The 16,291-nt window shown below is 35.5% G+C and overlaps 1 protein-coding gene across 30 annotated transcripts in view; it reads right to left on the bottom strand.

The window, feature by feature from the left end:
• Window positions 1–16,291, bottom strand: part of TENM3 (teneurin transmembrane protein 3) — a 1,287,129-nt gene that overhangs the window by 440,791 nt on the left and 830,047 nt on the right. For 28 of the 30 annotated variants that reach the window (XM_074541312.1, XM_074541314.1, XM_074541319.1 and 25 more), the window contains one exon: window positions 14,810–14,851. The exons of the other annotated variants lie outside the window; for them this stretch is intronic. The gene's annotated coding sequence lies outside the window, so the exon portion shown is untranslated. The remainder of the gene's footprint in view (window positions 1–14,809; window positions 14,852–16,291) is intronic. 30 annotated transcript variants of the gene reach the window in all.

The following is a 16,291-nucleotide window of genomic DNA, read 5'->3' as shown; positions in this document are numbered from 1 at the left end:
ATTCTGTATGAATAAAATGCAACAAAAAGAAATGATCTTGTGTTTTATCTTACCCCCTCTTTTTAGCTCATATTTTAAACCCAAACCAGCATTTATCCAAAGATTTTGATATTAAATAGCTGAAATTTCACAGAGTAATTATATAAACAAAAGAAACACTATTTTGAAATAAATCTCTAAAATAAATTCACAACATCGAATGGAATTTGCACATAATTTTTCATAATATTAGACTTTGGGAATATACAAGTCTTCTAACTGTCTGCCTGCTGTATTACTGTAGTAGAGCAAAACAAAGTCAGTCTTAAAAAGGCTTCAGAACATTGTATTTATGTATTGAAGTATTTAGCCCAAGGAAATAGTAACAAAAAAAGGCAAGTTACCGGCAAACACAAAAAAGAAATTGCACTAATGTGATCTGGCTGCATAACTGATAATTTTTATTTCCATTGGAATTTTAATTTTGGCAGGATTATCAGGCCCAGAGCACATATAAAAATAGACATTTTAAAATATATTAGGTCAAATTCTGGATGTGCTAAAATTTGATAATGTCCTTTAAGCTTTTTTACTGACCTTACTTATCTATTTATTTTTTTTCAAATTCTCCATGTTTTGGAAGCAAGCAGAATTTTTAATTGCTGTATATTTTTAAGGGAACTTAAAAAATCACTCTAAAAATTACTTTAAAACAATAAAAATGCATCACATTTAAAATTGCTGACTGCATTCATAAACTTAAGTTATCCTTTTTCATTTTCCACCACAGTCCTGTCATTTCTATTTTAAGCAGAAATAAATCAGACTATCAATAAATCCTATATTTTAATTCTCAGAACGTGCACTGCAATTGAAGAGGACTTAGACTGGTTTTTTTTGGCCATTAGTATGTCATTTGTTTACCTGGATGCTCCATTCTATCTTCAACTCTGAATGTAATTTTCCATAACCTGATCTACTTTCAAAGGATGAAAATTACCTTTCCTGCAAAGCAATGAAGCATGTAACATCTGTAAAATGGTACAGTTCTGCAGGTTTTCCATAGCCAATGAGAAAAGGATACTTGGAAGTTATTTGGAAGCTTTCTGTTCCTGGTGACCCTGATGCCTGGAGTCTGTCTAAAGAGACCTTAATAATTGTAGGGATTCAGAGCAATTTCTGAGGACAGAGTTCTGATGCAAAGACACCAGAACTGATTCAGTGTAGAGAACACAGGACTCACTTTACAATGGGAATTATCTAGGAGACTTTTAGAAAACACCCATCCAGTAAAAAACTCTGCATAATGTGTAAGTGAAAATGAGCTTGGATGATATGAAATCTGTGAACACAATGTTTATCAAAGAGGTAAGTGCTATTCCTGCACTACTGAAAAGCTAAATTATTTAATCTTAAGAGGTATCAAGTTTTGCACCAATAACGACTCAGCAGCTTTCCTGGCTTTATGCAAATAGAAATATATAATCAGTTATTAGAAACAGCACAGAAAGTGAGAATCCTCATGAGATGAAAGATGTGCTTGAAATACTGCTGCATACAAATCTGACCCATATTTCACTTTGAAAATATTGTTAATAAAGTATACCTTGCAAGAAGCAGGTATTACAGTATCAAATAAAATGATAAAATGCTCCTGAGCTCTGGAACAATGCTATAAAAGAACTGCTCTTCCCTTTACAGCTTCCAGAAGGGTTTGAATGGGTACATTTTTTGGTATGTAAGACAGAATATAAATCTTAAGTATTTTGAGGCAAATCTTGGTGATCTTTCAGTCAGAAAGAAATTACATAATTGTAACACACAGTTAGAAGTAGAGTGAAATATGCTGCTTAACAATCATCCATCTGCAAACAAGATGGGAAAGGAGAACAAGCTCTTTTATAAGGAAATCAAGCTTCTTTCTAAAATTCAAGGAATTACATCATGTCTGCACAATACCTATGACTTGGGAGGGGAACTATGATCCACCATGACAGTTTCAAGACAGCTGCATCTTGTCTTTTAAAAAATGATGGACTTAGTATTAAAACCCTCCAACATATTTATCTATGTATTTGGCTTCTGCTATGCTTCCTCTTACCCTCCTGACATTTCAAGAGTTCTCTGCCAGATCTTACAAATGCTCTCCACTAAAAATAACTGCTGACATTAGCAAGGGGCATGCACTAATCACATTCAGAATAGGATTTTTTACATACACTCATTAGTGCTTTATAATTTTTGTGAACTTTAGCTCTGGTTGTTAAAAAAAATAAAGGTGCAAAGACATTCCATAGCTGCATCAAAACAAACAAGTTAACCTATTACAGTTGAATTATTTTTTGGGAGTCCTGGGCTGGTTTTTGGTGGGTTTTTTTTGGTTTGTTTTCTTTTTTTTCTTTTTTTTTTTTTTTTAACTGAAATACTCGCTATCCTGTCCAGTTTTCAGCAAGTGAAGGCAATTGCAGGTTACCTCATTATGCAAGCAACTCAATCTCTAAAGGAGAAAATCATGCATGTTACTGAGTAACACAAAACTGACTTCTCCTGAAGGATGGCTTCTCCTCTCTGACAAAGGGAAATAGAGGCTTATACATTAATTTCGTGCATTCATAATCTAAACTGCACCCTAGGGCTTCAGGAGCCCCTCACTTATAGTTGTTACATAAACTCTGAACTATAATGCTGCTGCAGGAGCTCTGTCCCTGAGCCTTGCAGCTCTATCCAGTTGTCACACCCAAACTGACTTCAGTTTGGTGTGGTTTGAATCTAGCTGTCTTACATATGTATGGAAGAATTTTTTTTTTTTTAATGGCTTTTAAAGAGTTTTGCTGCTAATCAGTCAGTAGGAGGCCAGGGCCTGTGCCCGCTTCAAAAAATTCCAGTTGGTTTGCTCCCATACATGGGAATTTTCATGCATTCTCCTAGTGGACACTGGTCCTTCAGCAGTGTGAGGTCTTTGTTACCTTTAGTGACCAGGTTTTATGTTATTTACCTGACACAGGACAGAAAGAGCATCCAAATCACTGGCAGGCTGGCTGGCTGAAGACACTATGCATCTGCTGTGAGATGTTATGGAAGGAGTCCTGCAAGTTCCTGCACAGACCACATCTAATATTTGGTATATTAAATTAATAAACTTCCAACCTGCTATTCAAATCCATCTGTTTTTATCTCAGCCTTCTTTATATCATAATCAATGTTTCAATCACAAATATTTTAAACAAGACTCACAGACATTATATGTAAAAACTTAAACACTGAAATGAAAAAATCGTGAAGACTTTTCTATAAATGTTTGAACAAATCTGCATACCATTCTGCAAAGAAGAGCTTTTTTATTTTTTTCCTGAAAAGACCTTCTAATTCTCCTCTAAATCACATGATATGACTAAGAAACCTGATGTTATGTAACTGCACTGATCCTAAAGTGAACAGGGCAGACACAGAGTGCCATCCAACAGGAAAATTCCTACTCCAGGTCACATAAGGGGTCTGCACACTGTCAGAGTTTGGTGGTGTATATATGGTCAATAATACAATATATCTTTTTTAAAAGCCTGCTTAAGTAATAAGGGATTGTCTTTCTTAGTCTAGGGGGAGAGGTAGCATCGAGGAACTTCAGATTACTTAAGACAAATATTTAGTCCGTAATGCTTGCTCTGCCATGGCTCCACCACTGCTGTGGCATCTGACTCTGTACTATTCTACTTAAACCATACAACCTTCAGTACCTATTAGAAGAACTGAAAACCAGCTTAAAAAAAAAGGTAGGGTTTTTTATATATGTTTTTTTTTAATCAGGAGATGAGAGAATGCATGAAAAAGGAATACCTGCTTTAATTACATTTTTTCTGACAAACATTTTCTCATTTCCCCATTAAACAAAAAAGAAACCTTATTATTACCTTTGTCTAAAGTTAGAGTTCCTGAATTATAATATCTCATTTGCTGCAGAACACATATCAATTACTAATTCAGATTCTGAAAAGTGAATGAATTATCACATTCTTAAATGGATTTCCCAGGAGAGGAGATTAATACACTTTAGTTTCCTCTTCCCTAAATTTAGGATACAGACCTTCCTTCCTAGCTGAGCTCCTTCAAGAGAAAAGATATGATTTCCTCAGTCAAGTAACAAAGATGTCTCAGTGCTGTTAATCTGAAAGTGTTAAGAGCTACCATAAAAAGAATCCTGTCACAAAGAGTTAAACTGGAGTTGAAACTGGAACATATGAGATACCATTTTGGTTTTACACCACATTCTGTCTGTTCTGTACCAACAAAGTTACATATAAACATAGCTGAAATGCAAAGCACTTTCAGTTGAGTTCTAACTGGAAGAATCTTCTTGATGGAGCTTATCTCAAAATCATTTGAAGTTCAAAGTGTCTATGCAAAACCATTAATCTCAGAATGTCTAAACACTGTCCTGGAGACAGGCTGCAATTTACAGTTCTCTGTGACAGACAAATCACTGGTAGAGCCCTGTCATTTAACCTAAAGATTTCTTGGGTAGGCATGGAAAGAAAGGTTTTCATATTGCCCTGTCATAGAAGGGCTACAGAATTTGTCAACACTGTATAACTCAACATAAAAATTAAAGCAATATACAGGCTTTGCAGTTATGAAAAAAGATCAGCAAGGTGGACTTTCAGATCAGTGCCATTGATAAAAACTCGCTACATGAAGAGAGCTTTGACATTTTGGGTGGGGGAATATATGGAAGTGTTTTTGCAGCAGGTTTTTGCTCCATGTATTTTAAGAGCAAGATGGTCTCTGGTTTTATATAAGCCCACAGTGCAGTTTCAATCTCCAGTTACCTAATGGTGCATGTTTGCTAGCAGTAGAGAACACCAACATAATAGTTTATCTGCTCAATAAATACAAATCTTGTCAAAATTCAAAAAGTCCCAGCTGGCTTAAATTTGGATTATGCTTATTTAAAGAGAACACTCTCTTCAGATTTATAGGTCAGATGCTTCTCTTTAAAATGTGTTTCACCATCACAAATTGAATTCTATGTAACCTAGAACCCATCTTAAAGTGTACAGGTATTCCCAACATGTTTTCTATAGAGTATTTTCAATTGCCTTCATGCACATCTATTTAGAAACTGTTTTGTAAAACACAACAAGCCAAAGCGATTATTCGTTTTACTTTTGCACCTGGTACATAACATTTGCATTTGAAAAAATTGTTTCAAGATATATAAATGAGAAATCGTTCTCCACACCTGCTATCACTGCAACCTTTTTTGTGCAGCATGCCAAGTAATTATGTTCCGATTGCGTAAACCTCTTTGTTTACACCTGTGTTCCTGGAACATTACCTGACAGACACCATTGCTGGGTGATAGAAAAATGAATGCCAAAGAGTCACACATGATATTCCCAAAAGTAATCTGGCGCTTCTAACTTGACTTGCTCTGATCTGCCTGCAGAAAGACTCCCATCTGTTTTGAGGGATACATGTGAAAGTCACAGAACTGCATTTTCCTTGCTGGCCAGAACCAGCAGTAACTTACCAACCAAGGAAATCTGGAGAAAAAACAGGCATTCCTGTGTGCTTAGGAAACGGGGCAGTGTGGCCTCAAGAGTGGCTACAGGTAGAGCCAACCCAAGGAGACACACTGAATGTGTCCTAAAAACCATGCATTTCTCACACGAGTAGAAACTGGTGTAAGGCTGAAGGGACAAATCCAGGTATTGGAGGGAGAAAGAAGAGGAGAGACCTTTAGTTCTACTTCTCAACAATTTTCACTTTCAAATATATGTTTTGAATTTATCTTGTTTATTACTCACAGACATTCATAATAACAAACCAGGTCATCAATTCATCAGCACCTGAATTTGGTCTATCAACACTGATAAATTCTGCTGGACTACAAAATTCACTACCTTCTACTCAAGTCTGGCCAGATACTTGTGAAAGTTATATAATTTCAAGACTTCCTTAGATTTAAACAAATATTGCCCACATGCTCAGAAATAACAGTTTGGTTTGACTCAATCTATATAAGTCCATATTTCTCTTCTCTGCCAGGGGGATGCATATGCTAATACAGCTCCTATTTGGAAACCCTCTGAAATGTAACTCTTCTCCAATTATGAGAGTAAAAATGGACAAAGGCCTTCATCCAAAACCCATGACAGCAACAATGGCACCAGAGGGGGGACAGGAGCCAATGTGTTTAGATTCAGTATCCAGGTTTAGTAAGCAAATTATTTGAAAGAGGAATAGATGAGGAATAACAAGTATTTTGCAGTAGCAGTGATAAGCACGTAAAAAAAACCCTCTGACCATTAATTCAGTAGCATCTGCTCATTCAAAGTTAATTATCCTTGATAATAGTATATTTTTTAATAGTTTTGATGTTTCTTAAGCTATCACTACTAACTTAGGTGATCACAAAGATAGTTAACTTCTAATTAAAAAAAAATCAGCAGCATTCTACAGCAGGTGACGTGCTATTACCCTTAAACTAGAAAAATATTATCATTTTTACATTAGTAAACAATCAGTTTTCATAGCAACTGCCTGGCATTGTGCCTTGCTCAGTGAGCTTTGTACAATGTACCTGAGTCATGTAAAACCAAGTTGTCACACCCTGTCAAAAATCAATATTTTCTTCAAAGACTAGCGCTGAAGATTGCGTGTACAAGTGCAACTGATGGCACTTGCAAGTGATAAGGCTTACAGAAGGCACTTATTAGCATTTCTGCATACCAGTGTAATCCAGCCTCCTCATATTTGATTATCATCATTGCAAAAGATTGCAGTTCTGAGCCTTCCCTATGAAAAAGCACTTAGTGTTGCTGAACTCTGACAGAAGGTTCACTAACCTGGACAAAAGCCCATTAGGGCCAGGATCTTTAAATAATTTTAGTTTTCATTTTGTAGACTGTAACTCCTGAGTTCTATCATCCCATTTTTTTTTTTCCACAGCTTCAGGTTTTCTGTGTGCATGAAATTCCCCACTGTAACCTTAAATTATTCTGTCCTTCTGGTGTTCAGTGATGGTCTCTGAGGCTTGAGCTTTATTCTCCTTCAGGGTTCATTCTTCTTCTAAATACTCATCATCCATTGCATTCTATAAAGAGAGTTCCCAGCAGTAGTTTTTAAAATAAAAGATAAAATGTTCAGTATCTGAACATTTAAGGCTCTAGTGTCAGTACCTGGAATGCCTCCTGTTGACAATGATGGTTATCACTGGGGGCAACTGAGATCTGTTCATTCTGAACTGTCTTCAGAAATCAGCCCTATCTGATTGTTCTTTCAGATCAAAAGAAATAGGAAGACAAAGTAAGCTGTGCATATTCTTTCACTCTGCACTTTGTTGTTAAAAAAGGAGGAATCCCACTAGGACCCATAAACCACTTTTAGACATCACTAATCTTTGCTATGGATCTCTATTTTTGCATTTATTGCCAGCTGACTTACTGGATTTTGATATTTTAATGACATACTGCACTGTTAGGAATTATTGTGAAAAACATAACAAAATCTAGATAGACAAAAGAGCATTTATTGCTTGAAGGGAAGTGACATGTAATTCTCAGCATTTACAGCTGAGATTAGATCATTTTTCCCACATGACAGATACGCATTCAGTAACAGAAACACTTGCCAAAATCACACCTGAAGCTTCCATACTCAGGCATGGTTACCCTATTTTTAGGTATTTGTGGAAGGTAGCTTATATTGCCTCTTACAGCAGCTTCAGCCTCAATCACTAAATTAAAAACTACTTTCATCAACTGCAGAGTGAGCAGACCAGGGGAATACAATCCTTCACTTTTTTTTTTTCTTTTAAAAACAGCAGAGTTAACATTGTTGCTGACAACTGGCATCTGAAATACTATGTATCAAAGTTCCACTTAAAAAACTCAAATTGTAATTGAACTCTGCAGTCGCATTGAGCTTCACATGCGCTAGAGTTGCAATTTTTGGGGATTTCCCCAAAACTCAGTGGGACCCTGTTGAAGATCCCTAATTTTATGCAAAAAACCCATTACCCATGTGACTGGTTCATAACAAATTAATAAATTAGCATATATTGTACACTGTTTTATAGTGTCTGACACAGCTATTATCAAGTGCATTACAATTTTAACATGGGATTTTGTACATCTGGATTTTAGTACTTAATTTAATTGTTGGGTAGTCTCAATATAACCAACCATTTCCCTAATTTCTAGTGAGTTTCACCTGGTTCATTGACTTGTGTCATTCATATGATCTTTCCTTATTTGTTTTTCTCTATTAAAGGGAAAATCAGATCAATCACCACCTTTACTGACCTCCATAAAGCTTCTGTTCACCTTTCTGCTTGTCTGACTATAATGTTAAAATGAATGTTGTGAACAACATAATTTGTGCAGTATCCTCAAGCACACTGAGCCAGTGCAAAGCCTCTTCTCAATATCTTAACTGATGTCTGAACCTGAGACCAGTTTGCCATCAACTCAGAAGCGTAGCATGCACAAAAATGTCCTTCCCTATCACTGTTAAATGAAGAATATGGCCCAAACTTCTTCAGACTTAAACTGGAGGTCAAATTTCCCTTCCAGAAAACTCTACCCTTTCCTATAGAGATTATTAAACTACATTGAAAAATAAAAAATTCAAATGTTGTTTTCTATTTTACACAAAACATACAGAAATCACAATTTATTAAGACAGAATCACAATTCTGGGGGAAAACAAAGTCTTTTGCTCTTTCAAGAAAAATACTCACTTCGTTCTTTCAACAAAAATTGAATTCCACTAGCTTCTGGTTCAGCTTAAAGTACCATTGCAGGTTTTCTTGATTTCTATACTTCCTGACTTAGCTCTCTTGGGCTATTCAAGTTAGATGGTTTCAACAGACTAAATACAAAAAATCACAGTACAGAATCTATCACAGATTAGCCTTAAAAGTTGCTCAAAGAGCCATAACAAACCACAAGAAAGATTTTAGTATCTCAAAGGAAAATAACAAAATACTTTTTGGAAACAATAGTTCATTGGCTTGAAAAGAATTGTTCTTTTTTATCTAGTACATTACACAAAACACCCATGCCCTAATTAGTTCAACTGCATTCATAATATATGACAAACCCCAAGTTCTATTCAACTGTAAACATTTTTCCTGAAAAAAAATGCAGAATTTTATACATAGAAAGTAAAACACTACTACTCTACTATCCAGTTAGTATATTTTTTTTACAGAAGGGCAATGACAGTATTTTCTTTTTCTCGATTTTTGCACCTGGGATATTTATTCTCTGATCTTGGACTGAATGACATCTCTCTTAAAGCCAACAAGCCATTGAATTAAAATCAAGTTTTGCCAAACAGTAAAAGGTCCTAAAAGGCAGTACTGAAAATCCTGGATTGTGCTGATGCAGCACTTCCCTAGGCACAGTGTTTTTCCCCACTGCTCTGTACTCGGGAAGGGAACCTTCAGAGGTCCCTTTGCCTGTTATCTCTGCTAATGCATCAAAGGAGAATCCTACCAATAAAGACAGAAATGGTTCCTCAGGAAAAAAGCAAGTCTTCATGTTTTAAGAAGAAAAAAAAAATTAATTACAGTATCATTAGGCTGAAAAAGACCTTTAAGATCGTCAAGTGCAGCTGTTAATCCAGCTCTGCCAAGCCCACCACTAACCCAAGTCCTTAAGCACCATATCTGCAGTGGATATAGTTCCCAAAATACTTCATAGTGGGTCACTTGATGGCCTGTATGCATTGGGGCATCCCTGTCCTGGTGAAACAGCACTGTCTCTGCAGCTGCTGTCTCTTGCTTGTGGCTATGCCAGCAGGTTGTGCTGAGGCTCAAGAGTAAGGGCTCATATTCACTTTCTGCTCTGATCCCAAGAGGTTCAGGATCTTGATTTTATGGCAAAATGCATGTTACGGGCTGGTTTCCATCTGAGTTTTACAAAGGAGGCATCTCTTTACTTTATTCTGCTGTCCAACAGGTTAAGCTAGACATGCTCAGGAACTGCTTAATAACCTGAAAAAATTAAGCTTGTAACTGATCAAACATCTCTGGCCACTTCTGATTAAAAATATGATGTTGATTGTGATGATAACAGATTAAAATTTAATAGCTTTAATATCTTCTCTGGCTTGAGAGATTGAACAAATAAATTTATGCATCTCAAGGAAAGGTTTTCAACAGGAGCTGTACACGGGAGGTCGGCCAAATTCCCCATGACTAAGGTAGTAAGAAAAATTTCCCTTGACATGGTGAAATCTGACCAGGACAGAAGAATCTTGGCTCCAATCCACATTTCCTAAAGTATTTACACAAAGCACTAGGCTAAAACACGATCCTTCCTCCTACAGCGCAGAATCTGAGGATATAGAAGTTTTTCCACTTTGAAGGAAATACTTTTATAAAGATAGAAACTAGCACCATCACTAATCCCATCTTGGATTTTGAATGGCAAAAATGAGAAGTAGGGTGTTCAGAAAGGCAATTATGTCCAGGAATTCAGGCCTGTGAGACTCCCAGGCTGAACTTGAGGCCTTCAGAGGGGGACCTCAGCTTTGATGGCAGAGATTTCCAACTCTTCTTCAACCATTTCCTAAGCACGGCTAAGACTTTTATTTTGTTCAACAAATAATTTCTCACATTTGCAACTAATATGCCGAACAGTTCAGTTTTCTGCAAAGATGATATAAATCTGTAAAAATATAACAACATCCATCCAGTGACATGGTGACTGACTGATTGCTCGAGAAGATGACAGTTAAAAAGACTGAATATGATACCTGTTTGGTTTTTTTTTTTTGAGGACAACTTGAAAAAAATTATTTCCCTGGCCATGCCTCTCTACAGCTCATAAAGATAGGTAGCCTGGTAAAAACTTGATAGCAATGTTTAGGAATCATATCTACATCTAAACAGTAATCACAAAGATAGTTAACTGTAGAAAAAAAACCAAAGCAAACCACAAAACAAAATAATAAAGCAGTACCACCAGGGAGATGGGCCTACTATCAGCTGGGAATTCACCTCTGGTTCTCTTATCAACAATGCAAGGATTAGGGATGCTGTAATATTTAGTGCACAGAGAGTTAAGTTACAGCAGGAGAGAGTAAGTCACTGTAATCCTTACCTACTAAAGGAAAAATTCCATGGATGTCCAAAAATTTATACAACACAGTGGAAACAAAAAGCTCTTTGTATTGGGGTGAGAACGCTGCAATCTTAACAGACACTCAGCACTCATGCACATTGTCATGAAAGGAAAAGAAAGAAAAGAAAGGCTGTCCCAATAATAACTTCTGCTGTAAAACTTTATCATTAGAACATCTATTAAATATTGAAATCTTTACTAAAAATGCAAACTTTAACACAACATACAACACCATTTGACTGTCCTGAATACAATTAATGCAAAATGCTAGCATTTAAGCTTAAGAGAAGTTGAAAATAAATGGTCACAAAAAAAGTAATTATAAAAACTGTAAACAAAGACTTTTTGTTGAAAGTAATGTTTTGTACAGAGTAATTGATTTTAGGTTACTATTTACTGTAGTAAATGCTCACAAGAATGGTCTGGAAGAACAGGGATTTGAACATATTAAAAACTGCAGGACTTTTTAAAAATCCCTATAGCTGAGGTTTCTGCTGAGGAATTACACTATTGGGAACTGCTGACAACATCAGAAACACAGACTCACTGGGAATAATGCTACAGAGCCTACTTGGCCAATGAAACAGAGCTGGATGTTATTATGGGGAGCACCAAAAGAAGCCCAAGAAGAACCAGGTGCATCTTCACAGGACAGCTGCTGCATCAGCAGCAGGAGTACTGAGGGGTTGGTCACACATTCAGGACACACAATGTTTCCATAGTGTACCAGCCTTGGAAACCATTTGAAGCCATTACTGGCTTCAGGTGTACTGGTGAAGAGGAAAAAATTAGTTCAATTGTATTCAAACAAACAAGGACAACAACAAAGAATGAACTAAATCACAGCATAACTGTGTATGTCTGAAGCTAGCTCTGTGTAAGAGAAGTACAGTCCATCTTCCATATAAGTATTTGTGAGATCTTGTATGTGAGCATTCATTCAGTAGGGTATGCCAGTCAAATGGAAGATACAATGAGCTGATACTTCCTTGGGGATCATAAAAATATATTAAAATTATCTTCTGGAAATAAAAATTAGTTTACTTAATGTTAAGATGCATGCCTATATTGCTGTCCTCATATGGTAAAGATTATCCCCTTTACTGAGTGGGATACAGTAAGTTACAGGTCAATTAGAGAAAGCTGCAGTAGGGGATATTTAGATTTTTAAAATCAAACTGGATTCCTTCAACCTGTAATGGCCAAATGCATAATGGAAGAGAACCTCTTACACTGGTCCATTTTACAAAAACATGCTAGTTTTGGCTTTCAGGTCTGGTGTGGGGATACATTTTTGCTTCTACATAAAAGGAATTCCAAACAGCAGCAGGTATAGATATTATGAAAATAGTCTTTTAGTTTCTCTCTCATAGGAACATTACATAACACAAATTTGTGTTGGCTATTTTAGTTTAAGTACTTATTCCAGAGTAAAGGAGAAGCACCTTCAAATATCTGAAAAGAATTAGAAGCTCTAATTCTCCCAAGTTTCACATATTTTATTAGAGTACCATTTATACATCCCTTCCAAAGTGATGATTAAACAGATTAAATTAAATGATAAAAAATGAAACAATTAAAGCAATGTATTTCAGTAGTGTAGATCATATGTCTACAGTAACAAATAGCCAACCAACAAATACTCTTAAGCATATCATATGTCTACAGTAACAAATAGCCAACCAACAAATACTCATAAGCATTCAGCTGAACCAGAATTATACATACAACCTAAAACAAATGGTGCATACCTGCATTTCTCTACATATACTTTTCATTCTGAAATGAGTATAATCTAATCTAATAATACGTGGTCACAAACCACATTTGATTCAAACCAAAACAAATTTAAGAACGTATCTGTAAGTAGATTTAAAAATATTTGTATAAATGGTACTCTGGATCTTTTTAGTGCTTATTTCTCTTATGGCCATAATAAGCACAAAGTAAGATTAACTTTGCTGATTTTGCTAGGAAAATCACATTTAAAACCTACAAAGCTCTGTTAGTAAAAGCTATTTTACCTACCAGTGCAAGTCCTAAACTACATTCTGACAATAAAACATTCAGGATGACTAATGTATCATTGAGGAAGTACATGGAAACAAGAAAATTCTCCATCACTTCCAGACCTTTATTTCAATATTAATTAGTTAATACTTAAAAAACCAACCAAACAAACAAACAGAAAAAAAAAAGACCCAGGAAAAAAAAGAGCCAGTTGGTTGTTTAATAAGCAAAATTAGAGCTGCACACATCTTTTCCTGGCAATACCTCTTATCTCATAGTTTCATGAGTGAGATACCATACTCCTCCTTACCTATGCCATTCTTTTGTCAGATACAAGAAAAAACTGTATTACTCAGCAATTACAGAACACACTTAAATTAAATATGACAACATAACTAGGAAATGAGAAAGGGGTAAAAGCTGGTAGAAAAAAGTCTGATAATGAACCCTTTAGTTCTGATGACTAAGTGATACAATATCTAAAGCCTTTTACAAGGTATTGAGATTTTTATTCTTTTACATAGAATGAGAGAAAGTGAGAAGAGGAGGGGGGCAGAGGAAGAAGAATCTGTGGTCTGTAAATGATCAGCACAAAAAATAAATTATGGTCAAGTAACTGAGCTTTTCTGATGTGTAAATTGAATCATTCCCACACGCTGATGTTTTATAATTAAAAGACCCTTTTCACTGTGGGAAATTTTACTGAATTTTGTATTAAAAGAAGAAACAAACCATCAATCAGGAGGAGGTAGGAGAACTCAAAGAGCTCAACCTATTAAACTTGAAGAGTGTAGTTGAATTCTGAATGACTTGCTCTAGGAAACTGTAGCTCTTTTAAGGCAGCTACTGTAAAAACATTAATGAGCAGAACACATTTCTGATCGCTGTTCTAAAATCTTTTGTAGTCATATAGAAGAACACACACACCATTTGGTGTCACAAGATGCAGAATATGGCTGTAAATGAACCCTTTTTGTGAGGTTCACAAGCTAGAAATTACTTGACTTTGGTTACCATTGAGAAAAATCACTGAGCTAAAACCAAAGGAGGAAAACCCAAACTCCGTGTACTTGCTCAACACAGTGCAGTTGCTAGGTACATACTGATCAGACAGATTAGGATTTGCTCACAGCCAGATTGCTGCCAAATTAAAACATTTTTGAGTGGACACCATTTCAGAGTTCTGGGACCTTATGTGCTTTCAGCTGAGTTGGGATCATGGCTAAAAATAACATTTTCAAATCATTAACCGAAAGAGGAGTATCATCAAAAAGCATCACAATATGGCACACATAGGCAACAGCAGTTTCTTGCGAAAACTTGAAAATGCTCACAACAGATTTAATAAGTAATTTTGAGAATTTTATAATTTATTCAATTATGTTCTATCCTTGATGAGTCTGGTAATAAGACAGAGAGTTTATCATTCTGGATATTCCTTCATGAACAAGGCATTTATATCTCCTAAAGATTGTGCTCTGTCAATTTCTCCGTGCTACTAGTTTTGGTGTACACTGTTATTGCAGCAACAATAAATAAGACACAGCTACATAAACTATTGATAATAGACAAGCCAGTAGAAAAGTGCATATACTCCCATCAGTTAGACAATGGTGTGCCATTTTAAAAACACAAATGCAATACATAGGTCCCACCAGAGCTTGAGGCTAGAGGGTGTTTGATCTTACCTTCAGCTTTCCATGGGAGTGGATCTCTAATGAGCCAAGAATCTGCAACGAGAACAGATTATGAAGATCTTGGGCAAATATTTATATTTTGTAATTGTTTAATGATCATTACAGAATACCTCGGTAGATTGAAAAATCCAGACAAGATATGATAGATGATATTTTTTTATTCTTTATTATTATTATCTTCTTTGCATTGTGATATATGGTATGGTCATACACTGTGTGTCTTTCCTAAAGTCTAAATGAGATGCAGATTATCTGTAATAAAACATTTATTATAGCTACTGCTGGACTGACATGTTACTACACTTGTAAAATGCAATTTTATTTCTCTGAACCATATGGAAGTGTTGATTGCATGTTGAATACTAAATGTAAAAATGGCATTTTGGAGATCCATGTTCATTATACCTCATTTACTTTCACATATGATTCTTTCAGGTCACACATGAAAATGTTCTTTCCTTTCTGCCACTGTGGAAAACAGATCATGTATTCTGAGAATTAAGGGAAAGGTCTACCTAACTTTAGCACAGCTGACATGAATTTTCAATTGCAATTTTTTTGATGTATGAAACAGTAAATGTACTATAAATCCCACTGCTATAGCTTTGCAAAGTCAACGTATTTAACAGTAATAAACATAAAACATATGGAAAAGATAATCATTATTTTTTAAAGAAAAACAAACATAATGGCACTTAGAATATATACAAAGAACCATTTTCAGAGAGTATTTTTCATAAGCATTGCAAGCTTTCAGTGTTCTGGAGTAAACTATAAAATGATTTTTGATTTTAATAATCAGGAAGTTGGGAGTATTTCACATATAAAGATGGAGCTTTTGCAAATTAAATGAAGACATGGAATAATGCTCTTTCTGCTAACAAAACAATCTGAAAATCTTGTTTCAGTCTTATCTTTTTCACATTCCAATAAAGTTCACATTGTAACATCTGCCAAAAAGGGAAGGAGAAAAGGGTACAGTATATCTTGAAATGAACAGCCACAATTTTTTGTTTCTAGAACTCCTCTTCAAACAAGAATCAAAACAGATTGCACAATTTTTCTCTGAGCCTTTAATGAAGCTGTGATTATGCAAGTGATAAGAATAAGTTATGATGATGGTTGGAATGTAAAAAAATTGCACACTTCCTGTATTTGTGTTAATACTTTTCCCCCATGACAAAAGGTTTTCATTTCATTGTGCTGTCAGCAATTCAAAAATCTGGTATGAAGGTGTATTTCACCTATATTTTTTTTATTTCCAGCATAATAGGTCAAGTGTAAAAGTTGAGTATTTTCTGGGGTTTATTTCTGTTTAAAGGTATGAGTTTAACTGACTGACCCAGGAATTAGGAGTGGTATCAATACAATCCAAATAATGGTAGTGTACTTGTTTTGTCTGGAAGAGTTTTCTGAAAAAAATTTTCTTCATAGTAGCTAACAGTGAGCCAGCTGGCAGTACACAAGGATTTG

This window comes from Zonotrichia albicollis, chromosome 5 (genome assembly GCF_047830755.1).
Source record: "Zonotrichia albicollis isolate bZonAlb1 chromosome 5, bZonAlb1.hap1, whole genome shotgun sequence".
NCBI classification, from domain to species: Eukaryota; Metazoa; Chordata; class Aves; order Passeriformes; family Passerellidae; genus Zonotrichia; species Zonotrichia albicollis.
Note: the sequence above shows the minus strand (reverse complement) of the source record. Positions and strands in the feature narration are given on the sequence as shown.